A 9,628-nucleotide genomic window follows, 5' to 3' on the forward strand; every position below is an offset into this window, starting at 1 on the left:
CGCCGCCGATCGACGATCGAGGGATGAAAGGTGGATTCTTTCCTGCTTGTGCTGGTCACACGGTGTGATCAGGGAAGGGCAGGGGTTGTGAGTTTGCGACTCTTGTGCTGTTGTGCAGCACCCATATATACTCCTTCGGGCTCGTGTCCGACTCTTCTTCCATGCGCCTAGTACCAGTCATCCTCTTTTTCGTGGCGCCAACGCGCGCCAACGGGATCTCTCAGACAGCCAATTCGCAAAAAAACAAAAAGATCTCTGCGACAGTCCGAGTTCGCGTCGGCCTTTTCTACTTCAACTAATCGACCTTGTAACGCGTCATGATCACGCGACTAAAGCCATAGGCAGGATGGCCGCATGCTGCCGGCACCGTGTCCGTGTGACTTCCGGTTCGTGGCAGAGCTAAACTCCTGTCCGTGTGAGAGACCTATTTCACATTGATATATGCTATTTGTTGAAATTTAAATGGATTCGTAATGCAATTACGATTAAACATAATTGAATTTTTAGGTAATACAGTACGTGTCTTATTTATAGAATATAAATACTTAAATTACAAGCCACGTAAACATCGACATGATAGAACTGAAAGGATAGGAGAACCCTAGACCCTCGGCAAAAAAAAATTATAATCCTAACCGAAGAAACCCTTGAGCAAAATACGAACGCATGTCACTCAGCCTCCGGCATCACCGTAGTAGCCAACCAAGGAAAGGTGGACGGACTACCTCTTCACCCGAGCTCGATACGGCTCCATCGTCGTCCAGCAGCTTTGCAGATCTTCAAGGTAGCCTGCCAAAGGTAGAGCCATTGCCATTGAAAGAATCAGCATCGAGCTCCAGATCTTGCACCCTCACGCGACGATGTCGGAGAAGGAATTCAGATCTATCCGCCTCCAACCACAAACCTAGCACAAGATTCACCATCTTCTAGTTATCGCAACCGCATATTACAGTCCTGAAAACCCTTCCGAGCTTTGCTCCGTCGCTGGAGCAAGCGCCATCGCAACGACAAAGCCCGATGACACAAGTCCACCACAAGGATGCCACCGTTGCCACGCCATCCCCGCTTGAACAAACCACTAGATCTCGCTAGATATGAAGACCGGCGAGAAGACCATGATGCCGATCTTTAGGACCGAACAACACGTGTTGCCATCAACCCCAAGACACCGCCCTAGAGGTTGTCGCCAGTGTGGGAGTAGAGTCGAGGCAGATTTGTTCGTTCAGAGCAGCAAGCGGAGGGAGATGGAACCAGGCCCAACGCCCTGGTCAAAGATTGGAAGGAGTCCAACGTCGCCACCGCCTCTCACAAGAGGAAGAGGGCAAAGGATTAAAAAAAACTACTGAAATATTTCATCCGTCTATAAATAGATGTCTGAGGTTCGTCTAAATCTCTGGATGTATCTAAACACTAGATAGCATCTAGATACATTAGATTTAGACGAATCTTAGACGTCTATTTATGCACAGAAGCAGTATTCTAAATATGTGGAAAATTTATGTGTTATGCTTTTGAAATAACTAAATGTATGTGGAGTACAAGATTTTATCACAGTTTTATTTAATATATTGAAAAGATTTCATACCAATGTGGAACAGGTTAGGCTCAACAGTTTTCAAATCTACGCTCAAAATCGTGGACAACATTCCAGACCAACTGAACTGACCATATAAAGTTAAAGAGTATGGAAGTCCAAGACCAGGCGCTACTGCGCTAGTTTGAGGCATAAACCCTATTTCCCTATAAAAGTTAATAGCTAGCTAGCTAGCTAGCTAGAGAAATGGCATAAACCCTCTAGGCGGAATTCGCTGCTCTAGTATACACCCTTAACAAAAAAAAAGTTGTAGTACGTGTACTAATACAAATGAGCAAAATTCCCTTTACAATTTTACCACTACATCATGTTTGCAAATGGTATTATAATGTTATCAAGCTTAGAAGATAGGGCCCTGGTGCCAGCCTTCAAATGTTCCGCAGATTCCAAAGAGCGTGATGTCTGAAGAACCATCTCGGAGTGTAGTCGCAGGCAGTTCATGGCCATCTAGGAGACAAACATGGGGAGTCAATATTTAGTAACAAGTGGAAAGAGTAACTGCATATCAAACATATCAGTAATTGGTTTATCTTCACACATTACTGAGAGAACAGTACCCGGCGAATATAAAGATGGTTAGCTACTCCTTTTTTTTTTGAAAAGGAAAAAACCCGGCTTCTGCATCGTGGTGATGCACACAGCCTTTTATTGAGAAAACAGTAATCTTTGTTCACTACTTATTACATCTCAAAGATCGCGTAAAGTCGATACAAGAATCAACCAGCGAAAAAAGGAGAACAACATGAATCGACTAAGCATCCTCTAGTCGACTAATATGCTGCCAGCCAGCCCGGCACAAGATATCCTGAGCGACCATCTGAAGCCGTGTGCATCCAGAAGCCATGACATCCCGCTGCTCTGGTGGTGATAGGAGAGCCCAAAGTTGAATTGTTGGGGGGATGACCCCCGGTATGCCAAAGGCATGCCAAACCGGATGGTTTGAGCCATCAAAGTACCGGTTTAAATGTTGTTCCGGATAACGAAGGTTGATTCAGAGAATCATACCGGTATCCCAGGAGGGGGATACCGGAACTAATTAAGAACGTACCGGAATACCGGAACAGGCTACACTGTAGCACGTCGGCAAGACTGGTCAAAGATGCTCTCCAGAGCTAGAAGACATAGATGAGCGAAGCACTTCAGCTTTAATCGAAGCCATGACGCCAAAGGCAAAGGATGACGTAAAAGGTGCCGGAGGACGTCAAAGCTTCTGATTAAAGGCATACCGGCATCACCGGAAGCTAAAGTAGCTTTGTAAAGTAGTTTGTCTAGTCAAAGATTCCATTAGGGTTTTTTTAGGATTTCTTCCCCTGTAAGCCACCCTCTCCCCTATATAAGGAGAGGGGGCACACCCCATCGCGGGTACGTCCAATGAGTTACGCTGTACACAGAAACCTGTAAGCTCTTATGACCAAGAAATAGAGAGATCTAGTGCTGTCTTTGTTCTTGAGTTCATCATCTTCTACCTTCGGCCAAGGCCAAGTTCTTGAGGAATCCATCCGGAAACCTCTCCATCTATACCAAAAACCCTCCCCCGAATCCTCTAGTGTCCATTCGGCCCCAAGATAAGCCATCCCATGGCATCTGTCTGTTCACCACGACGACAGTTGGCGCCCACCGTGGGGCCAGCAGCGGCGCTTGCTGGAGTTCATATTCGATCGGGCGGGCCTCCTCACCATCGGCGGCGAGCACGTCATCACCGCGCTCGTCGAACGCGTCCTCGACATGGACTTCATCAACGACAACACGGGCTGCTTCGCCAATGGAGGTAAGTTCCCCAAGAACGGCCGCGTCATCGAGTTCAGGAGCCTTCGCATCTACTACGGCACCGTCCCTGAGCGCCAGTGCCTCTCGCCGGTGCAGGTGGCTCCGGATTCGCCAAGATCTACGTTTCGCAACGGCCGCGCCGCCGGCGGCGTCGAGGTGCTGGTCGTTGGCGCGGGCGACGCCGGCAAAGGACCTGCGGCAGAAGGCGCAGGACCGACGAAGTCCACGCGCCCGGCCAAGCCGCCGACCGAGCGCGACCAGGTGGCTGCAGGTGCATCCGCACCGCCACCGGAAACTCCTCTCCAAGCGGCCATGAGCGTGTTGGCTACGCCCATCGCGCAGAACATCGACCCGGCAGCAGCTTAGGCGGAGCTGGAGGCGCAACGGCAGAAGCTGCTCGCGAACGGCGCCGACATCGTCCGGGCGCAGCGCGAGCTGAACCTAACCCTACGTGAGTATAACGCTGCCCATTGCTTTGCTTCTGTTAGTGCTCAGGCCGCCAGGATACCGGAAGACCGGCTTAGAGCTCGCAACTTAGATCAGGATCTGCGTAAGGAGATTCTTACCGAAAAGAGTACTTCTGCATCGTTGAGCATCGTAGAGAAACCTAAGTACAGCAGTCCGGATAAAACCATCAAAGCTGCTAAGGCTGCAGTAGAGCTGTGCGAATCACTTTCCGGAGAGGCTTTGGCAAAACAGCAAGAGCGTGTTAGAGAGTTGCTTGAAATCATCGAGCAGCAAAATGCCGAGCAGCTTGCTAAGTTGAACAAGGTTGCGGCTTCAAAATCTGTGCGTTCGACAAGGAATGTCGGAAGCAAGTCCCATGGGCAGGCATTGTCCCCCCATCCGAACAAAAGAAAAGAAAAAGAGGTGAATGCGCAGCAAATGACTGTGTATGATCCGGTACTTGCCGGAAAACAACAAGCCGGGCGACACGAGGCCGGTAGAAAAAGCCAAGGGGCAGCTCGCGGCTATGCCGGAAAGGGCTATGCCGGAAATGATTATGCCGCTAGAGAAGAAAGCGGGCAAAATTATCGTGCGCCAAGAGGAGCGTATGTGAAGGAGAAAATGCCGCCGCCAAGGTACCGGCAGGCAAGGGCCAAGAGGAGCGTATATGGATCCCAGGGCGCATCCGGGTTGGTCATTTCTTGTTCCGCCCTGCGTTCCGCCACTTTCTTGTGCGCATGCGCCTGGGAGTCCGGAAAGAGCCCTACAAGAATAAAGAAAAAAGATAAGGACATGCTACCGGAAGATATAAGCTTATAAGCAAGAAACGGAAAAGAAAAAAAGGCTTACTGAGGGCCAGCGCATCGGTTTGTACAACCAGCCGGTCGTACTCCTTTTGCTCATCCTTCAGGAGAGCAAGCCGGTCCTGCGCTGCCTTCCGCGCCACGGTCTCCTCCTCCAGCTCCGTCCGCAGCACAGTAGTGGAGTTCGTGTACTCCTTCAGGGCTTCATCTAGTTTGGCCTCTGCTGCGGCCTTGGCCTCCTCGAGCTCCCGCGCGTGCCGGAGCCCAGCCTGCATGGCCTGCTCCTTCACTTCGCGATGCGTGGTGATGAGCTGCTCCTTCTCGGCTGAAATCCGGAAAGGTCTTATTAACAAAGAAAAGTTTGGTATGGTAAGAGATGTGAAACAAGCAAAAACAAGAAATGGTACCTTGAAGCGCGGTGAGCTGAGCCTTGAGGGCCTCGATGGAGGCTTCCGGAACAGCTGGAATGCAAAGAGTTTATCAGTACTAAAAGGAAAAAGCTATTGGTAAAAAGAAGCCGGAGGCACAAAAACTAACCTTGGCACTTGCCGTGGGCCTCAGACAGCTCCCGGTGCTCCCACAGCAGCTCCTCAAAGAGCTGCTTCCGGGTGTCCAGTGTGCTCTGTTCAAGTTAAAGAAGTTTTCGGTAAAAAAGATGCCGGCAAGGAAAACAAAGTTTCGCGCTAAGAGCTGCACTCTCAACCCGAAACTCGGGGACTGGCTATGCCGGTTTTTTGGGTTTCTAACAAAGTTTCGCGCTAAGTGCTGCGCTCTCAACCCGAAACTCGGGGACTGGCTATGCCGGTTTTTTATGTTTCTAACTAAGTTTCGCGCTAAGAACTACGTTCTCAACCCAAAACTCGGGGACTGGGAGGATATACATAATCTTCAAGTTTTGGAAAGAAAACCGGCAAGGATGTAACAGAGTTTGAGATTGTGTAGCTTACCGACATGTTGGTGCTGGCATCGTGCCACGCATTGTCGAACTCCTTGGCCGCGCGCCGCAGCCGGCCAAAGTGTTGACCGGTGCTCCGAGGGCCAGAGGGGTCGACCAGCGGCAGCTTGTCCTTGCCGAGGCTGCGCGTCGCCGGCGTCAGATCCGCCTGATTCCACTTTTCAGCGTAATCAAGCAGATGGCCAAGCTCAGCTCCTCCGCGGCGGAACTCGGTGATCCGGCCTGCTTGGGCAGAGGCCGTTTCACCGGCCACAATGGCGGCGCGGCCGGTGTGCAGAGCTAGTGTCTGCGAGCCGGAAGAAGGAGCGGTGGACGCGGTCACCACCGCAACAAGTTGCTGGGCGGTGAGCTTGCCGGTCTCTGGCGGTGTTGACTTGGCGGCCGCCGTCGTGCCGGCTGAGGTTGCCGGAGGAGGAGTTGGCGCAGGTTTGGTTGGCGCAGGAGCTTCAGGAGCGTCCTTTGCCGGAGTAGAGCTCGCCGGCTCGAAGGAGTTCGGCACGGCCTTGGAGGGGGAGGAAGCAGAAGTCTTCTTCTTCTTTTTCTGGACAGGAGGAACCAGAGGTTCCGCCTGCCCGGCGTCTTCGGTGACGGCGCCGATGTTGCTGGCGCCGGTGTCTCGGGTCTTTGGAGGGGAGACAATGTCCTCCTCCGCGCGGTGATCTGGAGGTGTAGGGGCCGCGCGCCCCGTACTTGTATTGCCTCCCAGAGGGGAGGCAGAAGGGTTGCCGGCACCAGATGGTACCGGACTTGGCTGAGGAGGAGGTGAGGTCCTGGTGGCGTCCTCAGAGGTCCCAGGCCGCATGCCAGAGGCGCTCTTGGAGATCTTCAGGACAGGACTGGAAAGATAGAGAAAAAACAAGTTCAGGAAAGGCAACCGGAAAAATAGAATCAGAAAACAAAGAGTCAAGAGAAAAATAGAAAGTGAAATCGGAAACTTACCCGGTAGCCACCGGCATCTCCCGTTTCCGGTAGCGCTTGGTGGAGACCTTTTTCCCGCCAATAACTTCCTGCCGGGAGCGTTTGGCGGGAGGAGCCTCGCTGGAACCGGCCTCGGGCGTGGGCGCCTTCTTCTTGCGGCCTTGAGAGGTGAGCTTCTCAAGAAACTCGTGGCCTACCTCGGCCTGTATCGGTACAGCGCGCTCCACAACCTGTGGGTTGGCGCTGGCTGAGGGAGCATCTACAGAAAAATGATACATGAGAAAGAGAAAGAGCAAAATACCTCAAGAATGGTAACCTCATCATCCGAATCAGAGCCCTTGCCAGAAAAGTTACCGGGGCGTGGAGTGTGGGTGCGGCCCATCTTCTGCTCTCCCTTGACGTAAGGGTCAGCGTCGGAGTCGTCCTGGAAGACCCGGTCCGGCGTGTAAGAAGCCGGATGCTCTTGGCCGATCCGGCGGAAGTTCTGAGATACAAAGACAACATGTTAGAGCAAGATACGTATGGTAATACCGGAAAAAGCTTCCCGAAGATCCCAAAGTCGTACTCGCTGCGGTGGAGAGTTCTGGAGACTGTAAGGGGCCAGCCCGTATTTCCCGCTGGGGCTCAGCGGGTTTTGGCAGGTCTGCTTGGCCTTAAGGACCAAATCAGTAGGGCTCAGCCGGTGGGTTGTGATCCTTGTCGGGTCCGTTGGCCCCGACATCTCGCTGATCTTGTGGGCGCGCCGCTGAAGGGGCAGCACCCGGCGCGCGAGGAAAGCGCGGACCAGATCCTCCGCGCAGAGGTTGGTCTCCTTTTTGTTGGTGTCGATGAAGCCGGTGATCCGGATGGACTCCTTGTCATCCTTGGGATGGTGGAGCCAGTTCTTCATGGAGGGCGGCCCGGGAACATATGCCGGAAGATTGATGAAGTCTTCCGGACCGCCGTTCCGGACGTAGAAAAAGGTCCTCTGCCAGGTCCGGACAGAGTCCAGACCGGAGAGTTTGTAGAAGTTGCTCCCGGCGCGGGGGGACAGAATGCAGCCCCCACACCGAACAAAGGGTTTGGGCTAAGGAAGTTTTCTATCCTGGATAGAGTTCTTCCGAGGATAGTAAAAGAAAGAGAAGTTGTCGACAGAAGGAGTGATACCGCAGTATCCCTCCATGAAGGCGGTGAAGGAAGAAAGATAAAAGATAGCATTGCCCGGAAGATGGTGGGGCTGAAGCTCGTAGAAGTCTAGAAAGCGCCGGAAGAAATCCGACGCTGGAAGGCCTAAGCCGCACTCAAAATGAGCGGCAAAGACCACAACCTCACCCGGCTGAGGCTCGGGCTGGCGGTCAGCGCCGGGGATCCGGCACCAAACCTCTTCCGGAATCCTCCGGGAGCGGTAGAGCCAGTCGATTTCCACCTGGGTCACACCGGAGCCCATCCAGGCTCCTCGCGTGTAGGAATCCAGATCTACTCCGGCGCCCTGGCTGGAGCTGCCGGTTTCTCCTTGGTTTCCGGTAGCAGGAGTCGAGCTACCGGTACCGACCTCACTCTGGGCAAGATCTCCCTCAAGCCCGTCGGAGTGCGTTTCAGCCGAAGCTCCTCCGGAAGAAGATGAGGGGATTACGGTGTGATGGCTACCGGAAGAGGAATCCGAAAGATAGTCCACGGAAGACATTTTTCGGAAGGGTACAAGATCTACCTAGAAACAAGTTTCCCAAAGCCTAGCCTTGCGCGAAGATCTACGAGTAAGAGGAAAAGAAAAGGAAAAGAAAAGTAAATACACTACCGGCCCAAGAACTGGAAAGCAAAAAAAGAAGAGGGCAAACATGCATTGGAGCTCACCCGAGGCAGCGGAAGACGTGAAGAAGAAGGTCGTCGGAGGCGCAGCGGGCTCGCAGTCGTCGACGAAGGCTGGCGACGAAAAGGGGCGGAAGCCGCCGAAGGAAGCTCGATGCAGCGGTGGCGAAGGAGCGTCGGAGGCTCTCTGCACGGCGGAGACCTTCAGTGCGACGGGAGCAACGGCGCTGGTTCGTCGGGAGCAGTGCCCTGGCGGCGACCGGCGGCAACGGGAGCGCAAGAGGCGAGGAGCTCTGTGCGCAGGAAAGGGGGCGAATGCGAAGAAGAAGACGAAGTGGAACCGCACCCCAGTTATATAGGAAGAAGGAGAAGTGGGCCAGCAACCGCTGGGCCGCGGCGGTTCGGTTCGTGGGCCGCCACGTGGCATGCGGATACACGCGCCAAAAATACGAGGACATAGGGAGGCCACAGGGATCCGGAACGGCAACGCGGATCCGGTGCGGTGCCATAAATGCTGGCGCAGAAGACGAACCGAAGTGACCACTGACACTGTCGCGCGCCAGGCACAGTGCGCATGTCACTGACAGGCGAGGTACCCGAGATATTCTCGACTTCGTCGAGGAGAGGTTAATGACAGAGATACCGGAAAAAATCGGTACGAGGACATAAGTTCGGCAAAAACGCCGAAGAGTTTAATCCAGATTCCGGAAGGGTTAAACCGGTACCTTGAGAAAAGAGAACCTGGCATGGTCCGTTGGATAGGATCCACCGGACTATACCAGCTTCGGGGACTAATGTTGGGGGGATGACCCCCGATATGCCAAAGGCATGCCAAACCGGATGGTTTGAGCCATCAAAGTACCGGTTTAAATGTTGTTCCGGATAACGAAGGTTAATTCAGAGAATCATACCGGTATCCCAGAAAGGGGATACCGGAACTAATTAAGAACGTACCGGAATACCGGAACAGGCTACACTGTAGCACGTCGGCAAGACTGGTCAAAGATGCTCTCCAGAGCTAGAAGACAAAGATGAGCGAAGCACTTCAGCTTTAATCGAAGCCATGACGCCAAAGGCAAAGGATGACGTAAAAGGTGCCGGAGGACGTCACAGCTTCTGATTAAAGGCGTCCGGCATCACCGGAAGCTAAAGTAGCTTTGTAAAGTAGTTTGTCTAGTCAAAGATCTCATTAGGGTTTCTTAGGGTTTCTTCCCCTGTAAGCCACCATCTCCCCTATATAAGGAGAGGGGGCACACCCCATTGCGGGTACATCCAATGAGTTACGCTGTACACAGAAACCTGTAAGCTCTTATGACCAAGAAATAGAGAGATCTAGTGCTGTCTTTGTTCTTGAGTTCA

Source organism: Lolium rigidum, chromosome 6 (assembly GCF_022539505.1).
Source record: "Lolium rigidum isolate FL_2022 chromosome 6, APGP_CSIRO_Lrig_0.1, whole genome shotgun sequence".
Lineage (NCBI taxonomy): Eukaryota > Viridiplantae > Streptophyta > Magnoliopsida > Poales > Poaceae > Lolium > Lolium rigidum.